The sequence below is a fragment of the Onychomys torridus genome, chromosome 3, assembly GCF_903995425.1.
Source record: "Onychomys torridus chromosome 3, mOncTor1.1, whole genome shotgun sequence".
Lineage (NCBI taxonomy): Eukaryota > Metazoa > Chordata > Mammalia > Rodentia > Cricetidae > Onychomys > Onychomys torridus.
In genome coordinates, this window is record NC_050445.1 from 52,565,935 (window position 1) to 52,590,698 (window position 24,764).

A 24,764-nucleotide genomic window follows, 5' to 3' on the forward strand; every position below is an offset into this window, starting at 1 on the left:
TAGAATGCTAGGATTAAAGGTGTGAGTGCCACCATTTTCTAGCCTCTGTATCTAGTGGCTGTTCTGGTCTTTGACTCCAGATACGTTTATTAGGACGCACAATATTTTGGGGAACACAATACCACCACACCAGACATAAGGTTCTCTGAGCACTTCAGAAGATGGAATCTTCAACATCTTCCCCTTCCACGTCTTTACCATCAAGATGAAAATGAATGTATATCAAGTGTGTTGCTTTACTGGAGCTCTTCATTATACTCAGTTCTGAGGAGATAATTTCAGAATTTGTAAGTGTCATTTTCATAGTGTAACCATGTGGATATTACTGGCACTGTCTTAGCTTTTTATTTATCCTTTCCTATCTGTAGTTATTCTCCTAGTTCATCAACTGTTGTTTGCAACACAGATCTTAAAAGGTCTTATTAATAAAATCAAATCCGGAGCCAAGTATTAGGTGAATGCTGAAAGGTCAGAGAAGCAGAACAAGCCACAGCTACCTCACCTTACCAATTCCTCAGCTGATCCTGTTTCCTCAGACTGGAAGCCTCTGTGTCCTCATCCAAATGTGTCTCAGCTGAACTGCTGCTCAAAAGTCTAAAAGCTTAACCAGCTCTAGTTCCTCATCCTCATGCTTTAAATACCTTTCTGCTTCCCGCCATCACTTCCTGGGATTAAAGGCTCTTGTTACCATGCCTGGCTGTTTCCAGTGTGGCTTTGAACTCACAGAGATCCAGATGGATCTCTGCCTCTGGAATACTAGGATTAAAGGCATGTGTGCCACCATTTTCTGGCCTCTATATCTACTGGCTGTTCTGGTCTCTGACCCCAGATAAGTTTATTAGAGTGCACAATATTTTGGGGAACACACTATCACCACAGTTGTTTATGGATCTTCTGCCTTTTAGTCAACTTTTCTGAAAGATCTACCCATTGTTGGTTTTATGTGGCAGCACAATGTTATTCATGAAGCACTGCTGTTTCTGTGTGAGAAAAGCCCTGAGGCACGACAAAACCCACTGTAAGAGTTTATTAGGAGAAGGAAGGGACAGGACAGAATGTGATCAGGCCTGTTTGAAAGACATGTGTGGAGAGGGGGGAGGGTACATGGGATCCACCTTTTATAGACTACCCCCATGTGCATGTGCATATGGGCCCACGTGGCTATACCATGCATGCGCATAGATTATGTGGTCACTGCAAGAAAATTACGTGACCATGAAGCACATGGATTACTTAGGATTTATGACCTGGAAATGACTAGGTGGAAATGACTAAGTGTCTTGTCTGGGCATGCATGATCATGGGGGTGTGGCTAGAATTCCCATCACCCATTTTATTAGTTTTCCTCACACAAAGGAATCAATTTGATCATTGTTGCTCTGTGTGTGTGTGTGTGTGTGTGTGTGTGTGTGTGTGTGTGAGAGAGAGTTTGATGTTGGGGATTGAAACCAAGATTTTGTACATGCTGGGATGCTGGGTAGCTGGACAGGTACTCTACTTCTGAGCTACAACCTCAATTGTTTTCATTCTCTTTATACTTTTTGTTTCTATTTTACTTAATTTGTGAGATAATGTCTGTCTGTATGTGAGAGCTCAGAATGTTAGCTAAAAAAAAAATCAAAGTATGAAAAATTTAAAGCACATACCTCAGTTAGCAAATTTGAAGGATTATATTTATGTATTCTTCCCCATTCTTAGAGTTGCAGTTGCATTTGTATTAACTCATTACATTCATGACTTACATTTATTGATAATTTTTTTACTTTGTTCAGATTCAATATACTTTTCCCCCAGAAAATATAAATGTTTATGAAAGTGAGTGTACCTTTACAATAAAGAAGTGTTTCCATTGGATAAGACTGTGCTTGCTTAGGGTGGTATGCTCACTCAAGGGTGCTTCTACCTACAAGGCTGCCAAAAGTTTCCTTTTACTTAGTGGTGTGTGTTTTGTTGTTTAAGACTTATGAGGATAATGCATATTGATAGTGTTGTTAAAATAATCATTCAAATTTTATTTCACAGATAATCTTATATGTAAATGATTTTTTTCTTATACTTAAAAAATTCCACCTTAGCCATTAAGATAGGACTATAATACATTGCACATACAATTCAGAGTATTAGAACTCTTTGTAATCAGGAACATAGCTTGAATTTTTAGACCCCCCCCACACACATAACTGTTCAAAGTTTTCACCTTCTCAATTACTTGCATATCCATGCCACATGCATGCAATTTTCTTTCATGCTATTTCAGGCTTTTAAAGCTGGATTCTCTGAATACTTATTTAGGTTGCACTTAATGTGCAAATTAATCAAACTGTATAGTAACAGCATTCGTAACACTGATATAATTTGTCTGGCTTTAGTGAGATTGGGGCTACACTTACAGCAAAATAGCACAATCTTCCGTTTACTCAATTTAAGGGAAGCAAGCTGTTCGCGCTCTCCATACTCATCTTCAAAGCACAGACATGAACTTTCTTCAGTCTTGTTTGAAACCCCCATTTCATCTTGTGACAATTCACAAAATTAGGCATTCATTTGAGATATAGATACTAACCTCCTTCAAAGCAAACAGGAAAAAAGACCCCATGGTGCACATCCGAATTGATATATTCTTTTTTAAGTCTCTTTGGTTCGTTGCACAGGTGGAGTAGGACTTTTGAAGGAGGAAATGGTGAGAAGATTTAGGGTCAAGATGATGAGTGAAAAAACAGTATAGATGACACATGGAACCTCAAGTTAGAAATGAGATTGACATGTCTCCCTTTCCGTGCTTCATCAGGGCACTGAATATATCAATGAGCAAATTGCAAGTTGAATGCTGTGTGCTAAGTGGCACATATAGTATTAGTCAATGAAAAGAAAATGAAGGCTTAGTCAAGGAAAATGGATCATTTTAACTAAAGTAGATTAGGAAAAAGTGTGTTTGGCAATAATTGTAATTACTACATAGTAGATTTCAAACTAATTGATAAGCTGACAAATGGATGCATGCTGACAGAGAGCAGAAGCATGTGTCAATATCCAAAGCAATTTTAACAGGGTAATGTATTATTGACTGTTTTTTTTTTTCCTTTTGGGGAGGCACCACCTAGCTCCCAAATACATCACACATGGAGGCTTATTCTTACTTATAAATGTCTGGCCTTAGCTTGGCTTGTTCCTTGCCAGCTTTCCATAACAAATTATCCCATCTACCTTTTGACTCTGGGATTTTTCCATTCTCTTACTTCTGTAAATCTTATTCTTACTCTGTGGCTTGCTGTGTAGACTCTGGAGTCCTCCTCCTTCTCTGGCTATTTCTTCTCTCCTCCCAGTTTTCTTCAATGCATTCTCTCTGACTGCCAGCCCCACCTATCCTTTCTCCTGCCTTGTTGGTTGTTCAGTTCTTTATTAGATCATCAGGAATTTTAGACAGGCACAGCAACACAGCTTCATAGAGTTAAACAAATGCAGCATTAAAAAAAGTGACATGGGCTGGAGAGATGGCTCAGAGGTTAAAAGCACTGACTGCTCTTCCAGAGGTTCTGATTTCAGTTCCCAGCAAACACATGGTGACTCACAACCATCTGTAATGAGATCTGGTGCCCTTTTCTGGCCTGCAGACATACATGATGTATTCATAATAAATAAATAAATCTTTACAAAATGACATACCTTATAACAATATTCTATAACAGTAATGAATAATAGATCAGTATATATGATAGAAAATTACCCTGTGTACCTGGTCTGAGCATCACAAAGTAAAATCCACTGAGTGAAAATGCTTGCTGTCATAGCCAGGAATCTTGGCTGAGTAATTGTAGCTTGTTTTATATTTATCTTCTTGTATTCATTTCTGGTTCACCTTCTGTTTTATAAAGCAGAATTAAGAATGATTGCTAATTTGCTGAGGTGTGCACCTTTGTGCTGTGCTGAAATAAGAAACTCAGCCTTTGCAGGTCTTCTGAAATCATTTGACATCACTGATTCCTTCCTGCTTCAGACACGAAAACATCCAGGGAAATTTGGTCAAGTCCAACCATCTCAAATGAGTAAGACAAAATTTGTGGGAATGAGAGAGTCCTGAGCGACTTAAACCGTGAAAGGCACGTTCCTCTGCCCTCGCCACAACTCTCATAGCCTCTCGTCTCTGGCCTGGCAGGTTGTCCTTGGGATTTTTCTTATTGTCCTTTGTAAGATTCTACATGCAGAAATTATAATCTAAGACTTGCTAGTAAATAAACAAGAGTGTAAATGTCCTTTGGAATTCATTTTTATGCTTTACATTTTTGGCTGTTATTAATACATGTGTGATGATTGCATGTTCCTCAGCATGCATGGAGACTCAGAGGACATCATTTGAGAGTTGGCTCTCTCCTGCCATCCTGGGTTCCAGACATCAAACTCTTCTCTTCAGGCCTGTGTGGCAAGTGCTTTATCCTGGTCACCTATCTTCCTGGCTGCCCTTTGACCATTCATGAAAGTGTATCTGATAACATGTTCAATTTTGCATCCTTTAATATAAATAATTTTTGGATGAGAGACTGAGTGCACTTTAAATATTTCACTGAAATTAATAGTTGGTTAAGGTATGGTATGACTGTTACATAACTGCTCTTTTACTTACCAATTTATATACTGTTGGTGTGTACACTATCCCCAGCAAATAACCCAAGCCTATGGCCATTGCCCTTTCAAAACCACCAGGGGTAGCCTAACCATCAAGAATAATCCGTGTTCAACATTGAAATCTAGAGTTAAAAAAAATTAAAGTTGTAAGTGCATCAAGAAATTGCACAAAACAATTACAGTTTGGTTAAATTGCTTCATTCTAACTAGTTTATACTTTCCCAGTGAAGTTCAAAGCTCTAAAGCATTTTACACTTCTCCTCAGGCTTATTACAACTCAGAGAAACAAAATTTTTATTCTCAGATGTACCTTGACTTTTAAAAATTAGAAGAAACATTGGTCTCTAGATTTATCTCCTGTGTGTGTGTGTGTTCCCTGGCAGTTGTGAAAACATGATTTACTTTGTTTCATCTTCACTAACCCATAATTGCAAACTAAACAAACAAACAAACTTATTTTCTAACATATTAAATGTTGATTAATTTCTCTGGGATAGGCTTACATTAACGTAGATCAAAAGAAACATGTAAATTATATTAATTTCCAGTGAGAAATTTAACAATCATAGGTACTATCCCAGAACACATTTGATCTTTATAGGTCAGCTTTGTGATGGACCTAGGATCAGAGTGAAGGGGTGTTGGCTAAGTACTCTAAAGGTCACTGTATTTGGGTGAATCCAGTCTTTAAGAGGAGTAGAATGCCCCAGGATCATAGGTTGAAATGTGGAGGAGGTTTTTCCTTCACTAGAACACACATTAAGAACACAATTCAAACTGTACTTTTTTTTTTCTGCCCATGTAGCCTCTTTCTCTTTGATTAATTTTCTATTGGGTAAGCTATTAAGCTCATTAAGGTTGCCTTTCATTTTAATTTTTGTATGAAATTACCTTATTTATTTTTTAATTGAAATAGAATTATGTTACTTTCATTTCTTCTCTCCTCCCTCCAGCTCATCTGATTTATCATCCTTCTAACTCCTTCAATATCCCCTCCCACCCCAAAGCTGATAACTTGTTTTTCTTTTATCATTGTTACATACATATGTATATATGTACATACACACACACATATTTGTTGAGTTGAATTTGTTTTTGTGTTATGACAACGCATTTTTCTCTCTTTTAAAGGATGCTAATCTAGTGGAAACTGTTGTGTTTCTACTCTACTGCAGAGCTTTGTTCTGCAGCTTCTCACACAGGTGTGTTTGGTCCATGAACTTCCCGGTCTTCATCTAGGCAGTAGAAACCCCGTATTGTAGGACTACAGCTAGCTGATAGTCTGCTCATTTCTGTCAACGTCATTCTCCTTTGTCTCTGTATTGTTTTGCATCTTTGTCTTTTGGCTCTTGTGGTTTCTCCCAAAAAACAAAGCACCTAATTTACTGTTATTCTCATCCACCATATTTTGTATTACTGTTGTTGTTGTTTTGGTTTCTTTGAGACAGGGTTTTTCTGTGTAGTTTTGGTGCCTGTCCTGGATCTTGCTCTGTAGACCAGGCTGGCCTCGAATTCACAGAGATCCGCCTGCCTCTGCCTCCTGAGTGCTGGGATTAAAAGCATGTGCCACCACCGCCTAGCTTGTGTTATTTTTTAAAAGAGAAACTCAACCGCTCTTGTTTTTATTTTGTATGTCAGATATACACCAAAATAGTTCTTATAATTGTTCTGTGTATTGTCATCTAAATATAACATCTATTATAACATCCATGCTAATTTGATTGATATTTTTGCTTATAATAAGTTACATTTTTTGTTTCTTTCATGGATGTCAAATTATAAATTTACTTACTGGATGATTAAATAATTTTTGGCCTAATCAGCATTTTTGATTAAAGGACAAAATTTAATTACTTGGAAATTTTTTGGGTATTTTAAGTAATATTTTAAAGATTTCTTTTAAGTAAGACCAGAGTAGCATTAAAACTAGTACTATTCTCCTACTAGAGGCAAAAATCTTTCTTGCCCCAGGCCCTAAGAATGATAAGATTTTCAGATTGGGTTGTGGAAATGACAATATTCTTAGCCCAGTGTGAGAACTGGGCACTTAGCGCTAACAATCAGCTGACTTATTATTTTCTAATATTTTCCTTGTGTTTAATCAGAATCTAGCTAACTACTTTCAGAGGGATAGCTTCATTTCATCTCTCCAGGACATTGCCTTTGATATTCTGGCCTGTTTGACCTTTGCAGTCAGACTTTCTTCCTCACCTCCTTACCACAGCCTATAAACTTGGGGTTTTAAGCTAGGACAGCCATTGGGTTCATTTTTCTTCCTTTTGGTTTTCTATCTTTTAGGGATTACTCCATTTGTTTTTCAGTGTCCAGTCTATTGAAAGCTTCTGTTTAAAGTATTTTGTCTGTGTTTTATTTGGTCCCATTTAGAAGGATATGATTGATTTCTATTAGTTTCTTAGTAGTATTGGAATCAAACAGAACATTCCTAAAAAGTAAATTATTACTTTAGTGAGATTTTAGCAATATGTTAGCCATCTTTCACGTGTGTGGGAATCAGAGGTTGATTTTAGGTGTCTTTCACAATCAATCTCCACTTTACTTTTTGAGACAGGTTCTCTCAGGGAGCCTAGAGCTTGTTGATTTGGCTGGACAGATTGGCCAATGAGCTTCAGTCTGTGGCTGACTTCTGACTCCCAAGCTCTGGTGTTAAAGAGTTTCCCACAGAGCCCTGCCTTTCATGTGAGTATTGAGCTTTGAATTTAGATGTTTCTTCTTGTGCTTCACTTACTGTCTTTCCAGGTCTCCATAACATGTCTTAAAATTCTCATTCTTTGGAGGAGTCATACACATTAGAAATATAATTTTGTTATATCATCCCTCTTCCTCTTCCAACTCCTCTAAGAATTCCCCACCACTTCTTCCTCCCAACTCATGTCCTCTTTCCAGAACTCATTGAGTGCAGTCAGGGTTGTCTATAAATACATGGGTGTAGCACTATCAACTGTAGCATGGGATCATACCAACATCCACTTTCCTGAAGAAAAACTCTTCTTGAGAAGCAGCCAGCAGCTGCCAATGCCTGTGGCTTTGTGAGCCCCTTCTCATCTGCACTGAAATGTTGACTGGCTTGATCTTATGTACATCAGAGGGACTGTGAGTTCAGGTGTCCAACAGTATTATCATGTCTAGAAGAGGATGTTTTACAGCAGTCCACCCCATCCTGTGGAGTTCAATCTTCCCTCCTCATCTTCTTCAGTGTTTCCTGAGTCATGTGGGGAGAGTGTATGCTGCAGATGTCTTGTTTAGTGCTGAGCAGTTCACATTACTTATTTTCTGACTACTTTGAGTCTCTGGTTTAATCATCACCCATTGCAAAACAGAAGTTTCTCTGAAGAAGGCTGAAAAATACCTATTTGTATTGTAAAATTACCAAAGGGTGTTTTGACAGCTGTTAATTATAACTTCAACAAAGGTAAGTGATCATATGGTATAGCATGTATGGGACAGAATTATCTGAGCACACAGATCATTGAACTAGAAAGGCTGTAGATGCAACAACATGGATAGCTTGTTCTTAATTCTCTCATGGATTAGCAGGGGGCTTTTGAAGTTTTCTGTTCATGCTTGATTTTCTCATTCATATAATTGTGAGTCACTTGCTACAATATTTTTTAATCCACTTTGAAAAAACATTACATGCAATATACAATTTCTTTAAAAATTTTATGATTTAGCTTTATAAAATGTTTATTCTAAATATTTTGTAATACTTAATTTGTGATTATTTACTATATTACTTATTTCATTCATAAGAAATGCCCAAACTCTGAAAACACTAAAAGAGTTACAGTAGATTATAAATTACTATGTAACGAATATTAAGAAAATATTCATATGTTTAATTTATCTGGAATCACATAGCTTTCTATTTATGTACATATTTTCCTATCTTTCATGACTTTTCTACATAATTCAATAAGGTTTAAATAAATAATGAAATAGCATGAAACAGCATTAGAAAAAGCAAAAGAGCCATGTTTTAATGACAGACATTTACAGTATTGATCCCAAATTGTGGGGCCCATTACTTTTAAAAGCATAACTTCAAACACAATACTAGATTTGTTTTAAATGTAACTATGGAGTTGCCAAGAAGAATCTTTTCCCATTTACATCAAAGATGAAAGCTGATTTGTGATAATGCACAGGCTATTTTCCTGTCATCATAATTGGACTGTTCACCAAACTGAATTAACAAGAGAGAGATGAGTAGAGAGCCTGCCCATTAATACCTTCCTACATATCTAACCAATGATAAAATCTTAGATTGCAGCTGATGCCATCAAAATACTTTTGCTTTCATAAAATGCCATATGCATTTATATTTTCATGAGAATATATTATTGTAAAATTATGGAATACATTTACTCTAATTTAGCAAATCAGAGCAGAATTTGGACTTGGTAAGATTGTGTTCACCATTTTATTTGTTTAAATTCATGCTAGTGGTGAAGATATGTCATATCCAGTTTTGGAATTTGGTGTGTGAGTCTGACGAATGTGATCTGCAGTGCAGGTGCCATTAGTAGGGTTTCCAGATAAAATACAAGATGCTTAGCTACACTTAAAATTCAGGTGAACAATAAATAATTTTTGGCATATATGTTCCAAGCAACATTTGAAAGATACTTACACTAAAATATTCATTTTCAAAAATCTGAAATTCAAATGTATTTCTGTTCGTTAGTTTGGCAAGACTGTTACTCACGAGTCATCAGGAGAGTTCCAACTTCCTGTTCAGTAGCCTTATAGACTCAGATTTAAACTATTCTCCCTAGAATGAATCTGTCTTTGTAATATCAATGCATCCTCAGATAACTGTTTCTAAATTTTTCTGTCTCTTCCTTGCTGTTTTTATCTTTTTGCTTTTAAAGATTTATTGTTATTTGAGTGTGTGTGTGTGTGTGTGTGTGTGTGTGTGTGTGTGTGTGTGTGTGTGTGCAGGTGCATTCAGTCACCTGGATAATAAGTAATAGGCAGTTGTGAGCCACCTAACATGGGTGCTGCCCATTGAACCCTGAAAAAACAGCACACTTCTAACTATTGAGCTATTCCTCTAGCTCATGATATATTTGTTTAGTGGTCTTTGGTTCTTATTATAGTAGTTACACTTTTATATGATTATCAGCTAGATCCTGACATTCTATCTAAATGCACTGCTTGGTAGTGTATAGCCCTTAATTCCAAGTATTTCGTTCTCTAATCAGGCATTCCTGCTTTTCTAATTTGTCTCTAAGAATATCTTAACTCCAATATTTGTCTTTGACTTTTAAAATGAATTAATACCTCAGCATTTTTGCCTCATCTGCCATTTTGTTATCTCCATCTTTAATGTTATTGGTTTTTTTTTTTTCAATCAGTGGACATCACATTCCTTTATGGTGGTGTAGAATTACTGTTATGTGGAGCAGATGACCTGGTTTTCCAGAGCCTTCTTCTCATTTCACAGTTTACTAGTTGTAATCTTCATCAAGGTGCCATGTACTTCAGTTGCAGATCTCTGCAAAATAATAATGGTAACAAGAGGCCACATAAGGTAATTGTTATGATTAAATATTGTGTGTAAAGTACACAGTCATTTTTTTTCTGGTACATGCTAAGTATTGTAACATTATTATAACAGCTATTGTTATCATCATCATTGCCATCATCATCACCCCCATCATCATGATCATCATCACCATTATGGCCATCAGCAGGACCTAATTCTCCTCATACTTTCAACCATGTGTCCATCAAACCTATTTATAGTCTACCCTACTCCATACATGCACATTAAGAAAGAGAAGTTTCACTTGTGGTTAATAATATGAACCTCAACTGGCCCTCTATGCTTCCAGCACTGAATTTGCATGCCAGAGACTCATTCCACCTCCCTTTCATGGTTTTCCTTCACTTACCAGCTTTGACCATCTCATTTGATATTTGGATCTGCTTTGTTGAGTAAATGTAGGTACATAGATGAAAACTTCCACAGTCTTACTACCTCATTTTCCTGCTCAGAGTCACTCTGCAGCTATTGGCTTCCACCCTTTGGCTCCAAATCTATTCTCACCTGTCCTTAACCTTACTTATTTTTGCATGTGTATTATATCTCCCACTTCTTGTACACTGAACATTTAAGAGTCATGACAGACTATTACATCCAAATGCCATGTCCCTGATGCCTTCAGATCACCTACATCCCAAGCCTCACCTTACAATTCTTTAGCACAAAACCTTTGGTCTCCACTTGGTTCTTATAGTACATGTCCTCTGCACAAGGCCCAGGCATTGCCCTCCTACATTAAAAAATGTTAATTTACCTAATCTTTTTTGTTTTGTAGTCTAAAAAATTAAATTATAGAAAGTAAATAATGCTTACCAAAATTCAGGGAAGAATTAAATTGATAATTCATGAAAAGAACTGACAATCATGTTTTATATGAACATTAACAAATAATGACAGCTATTTTTAGTCTATCAGTACATACTTTCTACTCCATACAATTGACTCAGAATGGGCTGATATGATGACAAACACACATAAATATAAAATATAACAGGTTTAAATGTCATCAGATGTATATCAACATAAAACAAAACATGCTATTTGTCCTAGATTTGTAGAAAAACTGCTCTGATTTGAACTGTTCATGTGACACCCCTTTGAAAGGTACCTAGAATAATGAATGATGTTCAGTTGTACTTAAAGTGTAAGGAATATATTAAATGTCTTCCACATTCATTCATTAAACAAGTAGTTATAAAACTCTGCACACTATATGTGGTATACTAAGACTTGTGTGGGTCGTACCTATGAGTCTGCTTCCATGCTCTTATGTGAAATTCATAAGAGAAACATTGTACATAAATGGCTGAAAACCCAACCATTTCTTTTCTTTGGATAATCCCCTTTGGACTAAGTTATAACAATGACTGCTTTTCTTTTTTAGCACTAGATGATGTCAGCATCTAGGAGTTGCTGAAAAAGAAACACTGGAGTTCATTGGATTAAATTATTCTTTTGCTCATGTTCCTTCACACAATTTCTCACCTAATTGGTCAAATCTAATTTGGTCTAATTTCCATGGAAGTAGACAGTATTTCTCAGTGCAAGTAAATCTGAAAAAAAAAAAAAGCTCTTTATGCTAGTTGAATATTTTGCATCTGGCATAGGGAAAATTACTAATGGGGCTGTAGACTGTGCCTCTGTACCTGAACGCAGGTGGTGGCATCAGCAGCATGTGTGCTCATTCAGAATGCTAGAGAATCATTTTTACAATCTGGCTTTTTACCACAAACAGGTAAGTTACTTTGTTCCTTAACCTTAAACATGCTTTCCAAATAAGAGTGAGGGAAGAGAGAACTAAGGAAATGGTAGAACATTTTGCTGATAGAGTAGCCTGAGAAAGTAAACTCCTATTCTGATGTTTTATAGTAAATAAACTGTAAGTTATTAAGTCTATTCTTGTGCTGATAACTGTTATGGAAAAAATATTCCAAATTATTGAAATTTTATTTTCAAGGCATGTAATAAATGTTGTATTATATTACTATAGTAAAAATATATTTGTTTTGACATATTGTCATTATTATTATTATCTAAAATAAGTATTTCACTTATGCCTTATGGAATGTCCTTGTAATATTACAAACAGGTAATCATTATTTATCTAACTGGTAGCCTATATCATTAGCTCTGGGCATAGTGAAAAAAATCAGAAGAGAACTTTGGGATATTTAATGAATTCATCTCCTGACTTCTTTGGGGGAAATCACTTTAACATTTAGTATTCAGAGGTCAAAGTCTGTAACTGCAGACTAAAACTTTACAGCTTTAAGGTTGGAAGAGTCTAACTTGACTCTGAGATTATAGACAATTTTTTTGATTATAGGAAGTAACCATATTACAAGGCAGCTTGAGGGTACCAGCAATTGCTCCACATTGGCTCTGAGGCTCACGGTCATAGAAAGACCTTGACAACATCTGGTAGGGTCTCCCTCCATGCTGTCACTGCTGCTGTACTCCATCCTGCTTCCCTAATCCCAAAGCTGAGTAGTACTTGGTTAACTGGATTACTTTGAGTACAGCAGCTATGTATCAGTGTTTTCTCTGAGAATAAGAAGTGGTTCATGCTCGGTCCATCTTGAGAAATGGAAATAGATCACTCAAAAAAATCAATCATAGCTTACTTAGTAAAATTTGTAAGAAAAAAAGCCCCTTACTTTCATTCAAATCCTTGTGCATTATTGTTAAATTTAACAGTTTTAGGTCTTAGCAAACCATTGTCTTATTCATAAGCTTATTGTCATTTATAATATGCTTCACTTACTGTGGCTATACTTTTTTAAAAAAAATTTAGCTTTTCGTTTGTAGTGTGAGGCATCTATTATTAATGAAATATTGGTGTTTTTCCCCTTGAATTGTCTTGAAAGAATAGTGTTCTCTTATTTGGAAAAGAAATGTCTTTTGGACAGGAGTATTCTTACAGAAAAATCATTATATCCACATATGTTCCTAAGGTTCACTATTAAACTTAGTAGTCCCATCACACGTGAGCTCCGGATATTGTTGCTTTAATGCATTCCCTCACTACTTTGATAAAAGCCTTAAGATGTTACCACCGGTTCTTTGATGATATCCTCTGATGTTACAGTACCTTTCTTTTTTTTTTTTTTTTTCTCAGAAAAAAATCTGTTTTGCATAAACATGAGAAGTCAAGGCAGTTTGAATTAAGGAGTAAAGATATTCAAGTTTTAGCAACAAGAATGCATCTATTTATAACCAATTTTCTCCCACACTGTAGCGATCTCTTTCTCAATGTAAGGAAATATTATTTTAGATTTCTAGAAAATTTTTACAATTAGCTTTAAAAGAAGTCCAAATATGTCATTCAAGTTTATAATTCTGAGGTTTGTTCAGCAGTGTACTACTGAACTAATGAGATTTTTAATGGAATTTAGGAAGAGGAGAGTCATATTGACCTAGATATTGACTTATTCTGATTCATTTCTCTGTCACCCCACCTCCTGAATGAGTTCCACATTCAGCTTGATGGCTGTGACGGCACTAAAAAAATGTTTAGTTTTTAGCTTCCAGGCACTCTGTGGGGATTATGAGTAATAACAAGCCATTGTAGATTATTTATTATATCCAAAACTAAGTTTAACATTTTTATTGGGATAAACTGTTAACAAATCACCCATGAACTCAAATTTGTCTATTTTAACCCTGAAGTTGGCCTCCATTAAACATGTCTTGTTCAGAATTGAATACTACTAGCCAAAGACCCCTAATGCATTGCTGATGCTGAAGGCTGACTACTCTCTATTGCTTCTCAGAGTCAAGTATGCTGTGTTTCACTGAGCTAACATAACCTATTTAGTTGCTTTCTTGTCATGTATAATGCAGTCCTTCCACTGCTTATGCTGTGTTATATATATTTTAAAGCGAAGAATGTTCTTCCACAGCTCTATTCTAGGAAAGAATGCCATTCTACCAACTCTCTATGGTACCTGTGGGATTAAACTTTCCCCATTGTGATAAAATGTCATTTCCACTTTTCTTCCTGTGCTATGTGAATTGATGATTTAGACATCTAAAAATCTGACTCTGTCTGATATTTTCACCTTGCTTTTCCCCCTTAAAATGAAGGTTACTAGGTTTCACACCCTCCTTTGCCCTTCCTCCATCACACCTGTTGTCTTTCTCTCCTACCAGACTGGCATCATTGTATCTGCAGCAGAAGGGAAACATTTGTAGGTCAGCACATTGTGAGTGAGGGAAGTTTCTCTTCTTTATTTTGAGAACTGCCCCATCTTGTACTGTCCTGGAGAGGTAAGAGTAGACCACAGCCAAACTGTTTGCATGTATGCATGTGTGCATGTGTGCATGTGTGCCCAGGTGCATGTGTTTTTGTTTCAGAGATGGTATCTTTGCTACAGAAGCATAGTGAAGAATGGAAAGCTCATGCCAATTGTACTTTTTAAAGCTCTGTCTGCTTTGTGTTGAAACTAGACAATGAAGTACAATGTTCTACATGTCTAGCAAGGTCTAGACACAGAAGCAAAAAAGGAAAATCTCTTCTGAGCATGCCATTGTTTGTTAGGGCTTTTCAGATGCTTTATCAAAGTCACCAGGAATAGTCACCTTTCTCTTGTTTGAAATGGAAGTTCTTCAAGAGGTCTAATTTTTTTCAGTGCTCTAATTTTATAACTTCTAAAGTTTGCTGTCTGGTTTTAGTTTGATTTGTTTCTTAAATCACTGGATTTTGTAGCACATGCAAGGGAAAGCTCCCAGCGTTCAATACATGGGTTCTACTTGCTTTAAACTAGAACCAATATTTTTTTTATAATCATGCTTATATTCTAAAATACTTGTTAGTATTTCTCTCACTTTTTTGAATATGTTTCTTTTTTTTAAACATCTTCTTGGTATTGTTAGATGTGCCTCACTTCCTCATTAGTTGTCACTAGCAAAATAAAAGGATAAATTATAGGTTACAGTACATGTGTTATACTACAAGATACTGTCACTCATGTACCAACCAATGTAATTAGTATATTAAATAATGCTAGTATACTTATACACATTTACTTGCATATTGGGAAAATACTTCATTTTCCAGATTGAATGGATCCTTTTGGTCTTTGTGTGAAGACAGGAGACAACGACCAGGGATAGATGAATTGTATAATGGGCAACTAAGGAATGACTTTCCCTGATGGAAACTTCTACCAAATAAAAATGGAATCCAGGTCTCAGCTGTAGAAATATCTATCTTTTCTTTTCTATTTTAACTCTGTTCAAATAAAAGGAAATACAGTATTCATTCTTTACCACACAGTGTAAGATTTTCAACCCTCACCAAGTTCCATGCTGTGTAGAGAGTGTGGCAATCTGGGGTTAAACCACAGAACCCAATCCTAAGTGTTGACAAGAGAGCTGGGGAAGTGACAGGAAAGAGGGGACACTTTCCAGTAGTCAGGATGGTCCAGGCATTGTGGGTTGTGACTACACATTTGTGTTTGCCAGATTCTATGTTTTTTGATTCAGGAACTCAAAGACGACATCACAGCCTATGCAATTTTTGCCTATAATAGTCTTTAAAATGGTTTTAATTTTGACAATATTGTACATGTATGGATATTATTCTCATCATATCCACAACCCCCTTTCTTTCTCTTATTCTGTCATTACTGCTAACACTTTTATTTGTCTCACCTAGTGTATTGCCTACTTTCATGTTTCTTTTTGGTGTGGATTTTGTGTGGGTGGCCATAGTAGACTTTTATTCTGAGAAGGGAATATATATTAAAGAGGAGCATATAAAATTCAGCCAGCACTCTTAAACACTGAGCCATGTCTTTAGATCCACTCTGACTCATTTTCATAGTCCTCTGGAATATATACATGTATAGAGTTCTTAGTTTGGTCTCCAGGTGATGCCACTATCACTTTCAAGTGTTTTTCTTTGTGCTTCCTCCCTTCTTTCTACAACTCTTCCCTGATCTCTTCCTCTTATCTTTTATTTTTAGTTATCCTATAACTATCCTATAAAGGATGAAGTATAAGCTTATAGCTTATTTGATGGACTAAGTTTGTTCATTATATAACATTATAGGAGAGCCATATTTTGCTAAAAATGTAATTCTAGGCAACAGGTCAGATTGTCATAGCCACTGTTCCAATTAAATAGATCAAGTTCTCTCCTCTCAGCTTGTGTTAAGGTTGCATGTTCTCTCTCTCTCTCTCTCTCTCTCTCTCTCTCTCTCTCTCTCTCTCCCTTGTCCTTTTTTTGTTTTTTGAGACAGGGTTTGTTAGCGTAGTTTTGGTGCCTATCCTGGATCTTGCTCTGTAACCAGGCTTGTCTTGAGATCACAGAGATCTGCCTGGCTCTGCCTCCTGAGTGCTGGGATTAAAGGCATGTGCCACTGCTGCCTGGCACAAGTTCATTGTTTTTAGAAGGCTTGGAACCATAAATGATTGACAGAAATGCTGACTATCACTCCCTACAGAATCTTCAAAAGCTGTTTATTATTCTCCATATTCTATGTTCTACCCCAGTGTGCCAAAATCATATTTGGAGATGAGTGTCTGTCATCATATGTCCTTTAGTGACCAGAAGGAACAAAGCTTCCTCATCATTACACACACACACACACACACACACACACACACACACACACACACACAAAGTAGTTTTGGAGTTGTTGTTATGACAGCATACTCCTTTCTATCCTGTCTGACAGGGAATAATTGTACAGTTGCAAAGGACTGTAGAAGACTTGTCATTTTTCTAATCTCTAAGGAGCTGAAGTGTCAATCATGAGAGACACTATCTAATTTGGAAAACCCTAACATTACAAAGAAAGAAGATATACTTTCATTTATTTTGCAGACAACATGTTGTCAAGTCTTTGTATACCATGCTCAGAGTAGATGGAAGCCTACATGAAATTTTTTTGTTTGTTTGTTTGAAGACTTGCATATAACCCTTCCTTTCCAATATTAAGTTTATCTCCTCTTCTTTAAAGTCATATTAGCTTCAAAAGGGGTAAAGAAATTGATTGTTGAAAACTAATTTTGTCTACTTCAAAATTTGTAGTTGGGCTTTGTCTTTGTTTAATACTCTAGTGCATGTTACAATTAAATATAGACTCTAGAGAAATCTTAGCATTTTTAGTATTATAGAAAATTAATTTATATTTATGCCATAGGGGTTTCTAGAGACTTCTGTTCCCGAAAATTGAGTTGTTGGGGACAGAAAACTTTGGAAAGTAATTTGATTATTCTGAGTGTTTTTACTGCTATTGATGGAACAGCAGCGAATGCATGAACTTCTGCCAAAATTGTTGAGAAATCGATGGATTGATCTTTCCAGATTTAATTGACAGGGACGAAAAGTATTTAGAAATGAAGACATCCCATTTCTGTCCTTCTACAGTAATGACCATGCATGGAACATGTACAGTGCTGCAGGGAGTCTTTCTAGTTAAGAATATCATCATTTTGGTCAAGAAAATTTTAGTGTAGTTTTAAAAGGTATTTTAAATGTTTACAACTATTTCACATACTATATCCATAGTTTCACTCATACTGGATCTAATGTCAGATTTGCCATTTACTGTTTTTCTTAAAATGTTATCCAAGCAACATTTGGTCTTAACACATATGTAAAAATGCTTTTAACTTTCTAACTTCTGTGTTTCTCCAATGTGCCAATGAAACCAAGCTTTTGGATGATAGTTTTTTTTGACAGTGCTCTTATGTAAAATATTAATCTTTCTAAATAAAGCTTCTATTAACTAGTAACATAAAATAGACAGTTCTATATATTATATCTTATGTTTGGTTTGTTTTCTGTGATCATATTGATTTTAGATTTTGTGTTATAAGATTTATCCTTTCCTCTGGTTTAATTTCTTAGGAGATTTTAGTTCTGTTCAATGGTTAATATTAAATGTTTTCAATAAAATAATTATTATCTGTAACTACTACATATCTATCACACACACAAACACACACACACACACACACACACACACACACACACACACACAAGAGTATCCCTATGGGCATAATATAACCAAATTTCCATAATCAAAATCAACTCTTATTAAAAGTATATTTTGTCCAATGACCTTTTCCTTTTGAGAGTTCAGTGAAGTTAATAACTGAAATAACAGGAAATATATATTTTTTCTACTTTTGAAGACCTAACATAAGAGCTTTTAATAAAAATACCTTTAGAATCCATTCACAATATTATGCTAGCTGTTACATGACAACCAGGAACTCTTCTGTGTGAGCTGTTAATGTCTTTGACTTAAAATCCCATTTCTTACTGATCTTTCCCTTCATGGCCATTGCAAACCATATCCCCTCTCTTTCATTTTCGTTCCTCATTTCACTGTTCTCTGTCTTTCCAAAGGCCATATCTAATGAAAATAATCTCATCCTAGCATCAACTTTATTTGCTATTTCACATATTTTTTTGCTAAATTATTATTTTGTTATCATGAACTAATTTAAGCCATGAGTGATTTATCCTTAAAAATCAACTGGGTTGGAACTCTTGGAAGGTAAAAACAGTTGGGCCTTTCCTCCATCCATATTGGCAGGTCATGTGGTGTTTTCATTGTACAGGTCTTGTTTAGGTGATCTTGTTTTTGAAATTTTATGAGTGAAGCTTCCCTACAATATATGGAAAACAATATCATAAATAAATGAATAAGTATTGTACTTTGTTGCTGGGGAGGCTAATGTAAAGGAAATCATGAATTGTTTTTAATTCATATTATCTCCTATGTGACAAGACTTATTCTAAGCCGTCATAGCAGCTTGGCTTATATTTGACCTCTTCTTCCATAGAAATAATGCCTTTTTTTGTCTTTGAAACAAATACCTGAAGAAATACCAAGTTACAAGGAAAGTATATATTTGGAATCACATTTCTAGGACATTTCAGTTCATAATCAGTTGACTTACCACTTTGGGGCTTGGAAGGGGACTTGCAGGAAGAATGGCTGCTAGAAGGAATCTGCTCACTTGAAAGCCCGAGGAAGAAAGCATAAGGACCTCCACTGGAGACCCACAGAACTCTTCCAAAGCATGTCCCCAGTGCCCAATGCCTTCCACCAAGTCCTGCTCCTTCAAATGTTCCACTATTTCCTAGTAGTCCAAGCTCTGACCAAGCTTTCAGCCCATGAGCCGTTGGAGAACATTTGAGATCCAAATCACAGCAATACCCTGTATTTTAGTGAATGCCAGCTTCTTTTCCAACAGACAGAGGTTTCGTTGGAGGTCAAGAGTGTAGCTGTTTTGTTGGAAGTCAAGAGTGCAGTTACAAAAGGGAAGAGGACCCTACAGCATTTCACTTGTAGTATTCAGAGAAAAGAGTAGGAAATGGAAGAGGACACCTGAACACCTGAGGTGATAGGTGAATTTCTGAGTGTGGTACCCTGGAAGAACATGAAGATGAAGGTGGTGAGTCCTCTTATTCTATACAATTGATGTTCACTGAAACAAATGGAAGAAGACATTAAAAGCTTTTCAAACATATGCTATTGGTATAGAAAAGGAGTTGGAACTGAAAAATGACTCCCACTGGTAATGTTGAAGAGGCTAGTTAAGGTGTTCTGGTCAGAAGATTTTAAATGCCAATGTAAAATGAGATATCTCAGGCAGTGAGCACAAACTTTTCTGGAGATTTTAAATGGGGACAAAGAAATACAGATGTACTGTGGCCATCCATTTGTGGATTGTGTAAATATGCCATTGTAGTATGAGAGCTGTGAAGTCATAAATGGTATGTGCCCTGAAAAGCACACAATGTTTATTATCTTGTTCTTTACAGTAAAAGTGTTTCAAATTCCCTTATAGAAGACATTTTTGTTTTGTTTTGAAAAATTAGACTAATCTACTTGCTCCTGACCTGGATTCTTATTAGAATCATTTGTGATATTTTAGCCCCTCACATCAATTAAATCTCATTGAGCATAATAAACAAACAAACAAACAAATAAATAAATGAAGGTGCTAAGTTATTTGAGAGCAGTATTGAGGGTCAAGAGCAAGGGTGTTACTTGTTTTGTTTCCTGTTTAGTGAAGAAACATATATCTCAGAAGTTCAATTTTGTATTTCTATCTAATCTACTTGGAAAAACCAGTTATTCTTGGTTGAGATTCATCATGAAGTCTTTGAGAGCAATTGAGATGTAACAAAACTTGCATGATGTTACATTTGGGAAAAAGCCTTAAAGCCAAACTCAGTCTATTAGTATTTGAAGCTAAGGTGCAATTCTTAACTGAAAAGTGGGGAAGGTCAGCATTCTGAAGAAACTGACTTGTAAGGCAGACTGTGTCATAATAACTGTAGGGTCTTAGTCCACCCTGATAACAGCCACACACCGCCTCTGTAAATTCTGGGGAAAATGTTCATTATGGGGCAATAATGGCATCGATGACAGAGGTTTTCACTGTAGCCACAGCACTGCAGAGGAGTTTGACTGGAATGCTGTTTCTCAAATTAGTAGCAGATCTCAGATAAAGAGAGGAAGTCGCCTTGGCTTGAAACTGCTGTGTCATTTCTTCTTCCTTAACTGAAATTCCAACCAGGGTTCAGGAAATGCCCTAATGAGTGACTTCTCTTTTCTCCTTCCTCAACTAAGTGGATCCCAAGCCACTCTAAGCATTCATTACTTGTGAACAGATCCTTGACTTTTGTGCTTAAGTTATGGGCCAAGGGACTGTGATTTGGAGCCATTTGTAGAGGTGATGGCATTGCTAGAATACAATCACTGCTGGTAGGTAACCAAACTGGAAGGTTAATTTTCTGTACTTTAAACAAATATGAAGACAAGTTCAATCAATACCTGTTTTACTTTGATATGTGGAGCTCACTTGTGATTATGCCTTTTTCTTGTGTGATAACCATCAGGATATTAGAGCAGTTAAACTATGATTTGCTGTAATGTAGATGAAATATAACTGGAATGCTATTAATGTCTTATTTTAATCAAAATGTACAAATCACTGTTTTAGTTCATGATAACCAAGGGAATTTCTTATTCCAGTTTAATATTCTCAGATATTTACTATATTGGAATATAATTTAACATTTTATTGCACTGTATGCTATTTTATGAGTAAGTGTTAATTGCTATTTACAATCTAGAAATGACTATTTTATTTGTTTTTAAAGGTAAGAATATATAAGTTTTGTTCATAGCAGAAATAACACCAGGCAGGATTCCATAGCTTAGGCTATGCTATTCTTTTGGAATGGATATAGATCTAAATGTTTGGTTTAGATTTCAAGTATACTGAACTCATCACTCATAACTTTTAAAGTAAAAATTTCAAACAGGAACAAATAAGAGTTACTATAAGGTATTAACTATTAGGGCTAGGGTTTTTTATATGTGCACAAACATAAATATAGAAATGTTACATGTGAATATGCACATATATTTGTTTCTGTGATTTTTCCAAATTATCAAGGCTGTCTCACGTATTTTGTTAGGAGTAGACATTTTGACAACAGCAATGAACCTGAGGTAATATTTAATTTTGCTTAAGTAGTTCATAGGTAATTTATTTACTAGAAACTTCATTTAGTGATAAAGAGCTTTCAATGCCCTTGATGATTTTTCTGTCTTCAGAGGCTGAGTCAACAATGCAAGCTGAAACGGAATGGAGAGTTCAGCAGGATCATTAGAGAAAGCTGCTTCAGTTGGATCTTGCATAAAACTGATAGTAGCTAGACACTTTCAACCAGCTTTTGAATTAAATCTTTCCCATGTTTGGTGAAAGCAACCTCAAATAGGTCAAACTTGAGGTTTATGCTCGAGTGTTTAAAGAAACTTTTAAAGCTACAAACTCAAAGGAATACATATAATCTTCACATTCTCTTTTTTGTGGGTTTGGTTGTTACTTCCTAGTCTTTTTTTTTAAGCAGTAGAGAATAGAGTGGTGTAGTATATGAACCCATTTGGCTGAGCTGAAACTTGAGATTGATGTTAAAAGCAAAATATTCAGTTGAGGGAGGTCCAAGGCCCTCCCCTCTGCCTCAACTGAATGTACCATGCTCTGCTGACTCTCCATGGGAGATCTTGACTTGGAGGAGGTAGGAATGGGGGGTGGGTTGGAGAAGAAGGCTGGGGGGCAGGAAGAGGGAAGAGAGGGGAATCTGTGGTTGGTATGTAAACGAATAGAAAATTTCTTAATAATAATAAAAAAAGGAAAACAAGTTTCTTAGAAATTAGCTCAACTTTAATGTCTTAGAAATGAGAGTTTAAATCCTAACTAGTCAAGACACTTGCAAGATGTTTGTATATAATGCCAAATTTTAGCACAAGTACACTTTTCAGGAATTGTGGTGATTTGCATAGTGGAAATAGAAAATAATTTTAAAAGCAGAGGCTTGGGTAGTCAGAAAGGAGAAATAAGGAAAGCAGAGACCAAAAGAACAAAGTGTCTTTGCACAAAGGTTTGAACACACTGATGAAAGCCGCTTCAAGTGGATCCTGATGACAGTGAAAATACATGTGGAAATCCTGCAGGATCACCTTTTGTTCATCGATGTACAATTAAAACAATTCCAGATCAGCTCAACATTGCAGAATTCTCAGGGAGATCAACTCTTACAGTTAAAAACAACCAAGACAGTATCAGAGTTGACCGATGGAAAATGTCAAAGTTTGCAAACAACAAATCCCTATTGTCACCCTGTTTACAAATGACATGCTGCTATGGATACCTGTGGCAACAAACAAAGCAACAGCAGAGAGTAAAATATGTTGTGATTCAGGTTTCCCAGGCAGTGCTTTTTATGACCTAGCGGAGGAATTCAAGGTATAAAGCAGTAAGAATGACAGAGGCACCAATGAAACAGCAAAAATAATGAAGACTGGATAGCAGATTTGTAGGAGAGGATGGAGAGAGTGAGAGGGCGAATAAGAAATGAGTCTACAAAACTTGCCTTTGCATAGTTGTGAATTACAATCTAGGACTCTGGGAAGGTGAGTTGCAGGTGTTTGGCGATGTCTCAGCATTTGGCTGACCTCACATTGTGATTGCAGTTGATAGGCGGTCTTGTCATTGCGTGAAACTGGATTCTTGGGACATGGAAAGCCCTGGCCATTTCAAACTAAAATAAGAACAGTGTAAGAATGGAGGCAATTTATATTAGAAATTAAGAAAATTGGGGAAAAGCAAGTATTGGAAAGGTGAAAAGGTTGTGCAATTTCCTGAGGAGACCAGTGCTAAAAATAGACTGGCTGCCAGGCACAGTGGTTACCGCTTTAATCCCTATACATGGGTGGCAGAAGTGGGATGGATATGAGTTCAAGTTCCAGGTCAGCATGGGTGAATAGTGAATCCTGGTCCAAAGCGAAAATCCTGGATAGCAAACCCTTGTTACTGATTTCTAAAATTGCTCCAAGAGAAAACAGGAGGTTGAGCCCAGTAACACCAGAGACTCATTAGGTAGCACTTTTTTCTTTTATCTTTTTAGGTTTGAAAGAGGAGGTGAGAATTTGATGTAGAAGTTTCACTTGATCTACATTTTTGAGACTAGATCTCAGTGAGGCAACAAAAGGCATTCAAGGGGCTAGAGGTGGACTTCTAGGTTTTCTGTGTTTTCACGTCCATTTTGGAGTCACACTGAATGATTTGGGTTTTCCAAATCATCTCTTGTATTGATTGAAACACACTTTAGCTTGCCCAATAAAGATATTATGTTTATGTCCTAGCCAATTCCACTGGACCAGACACTTTTACTCTGCCTTCTTCTTCCTCCTATATTTCTTTCTTACACAAATGTGTTTCTAATACTTAGAAGACTGTGTGCACATGGATAAATATTTGGTTTTCTTAGTACGTAGACCCAAATAAGAATGTGAGCCAGGACTTTCTACACAATTAGACATTGGGTTTCTTGTCTGCTCCTTGGCAATAGTTATTCTATTAAGCATATTTATACAATGATCCAGATCAGGACCTGCTACACTGGGGACCCTCTATAGGCATGTTGTGGTGTTCACTACTTCTGTCCCCTTAGGACAGAGTTCTTAACTTGTGGGTCAAAGCACCTTTGGGAGTTGAGTGACCCCTTTACAGGGGTTGTCTGTTAGATATCCTGCATCTCAGATACTTATATTACAATTCATAACAGTAGCAACACATGAAAAACTGTATTAAAGGTTCACAGCATTAGGAAGGTTGAGCCACTCTGTCTTAGAGGCTTTGCCAATGCAAACACACTCAAACCCACTGAACTACCTCTTTCCAGCAGAGTTGTGGTAGGTAGCATTTTAACTATCAGATTTTAAATGTTGGTAAATTCTAGGTTTTTCTTTAGTACATTTTAGTGAACAGTCATCTGGCCCTTTGACCATCCTCTCACATGTTTCTCTCCAATTTGAAAATCACTTTTCTTCTTCTATAATTATAATTTGCAGGCAATTTTCCAGTGAAGGATAATTTGTTCTTTCTACCGAAATTGTACTTACCATTATAAATCATTTTTTCTATGAAGCTCATTCAAATCTTTTGAATTTTTCTTAGTATTCTCACATTTTAAAGCATCAGTCTCTCTCTCTCTCTCTCTCTCTCTCTCTCTCTCTCGTAAATGAAAATA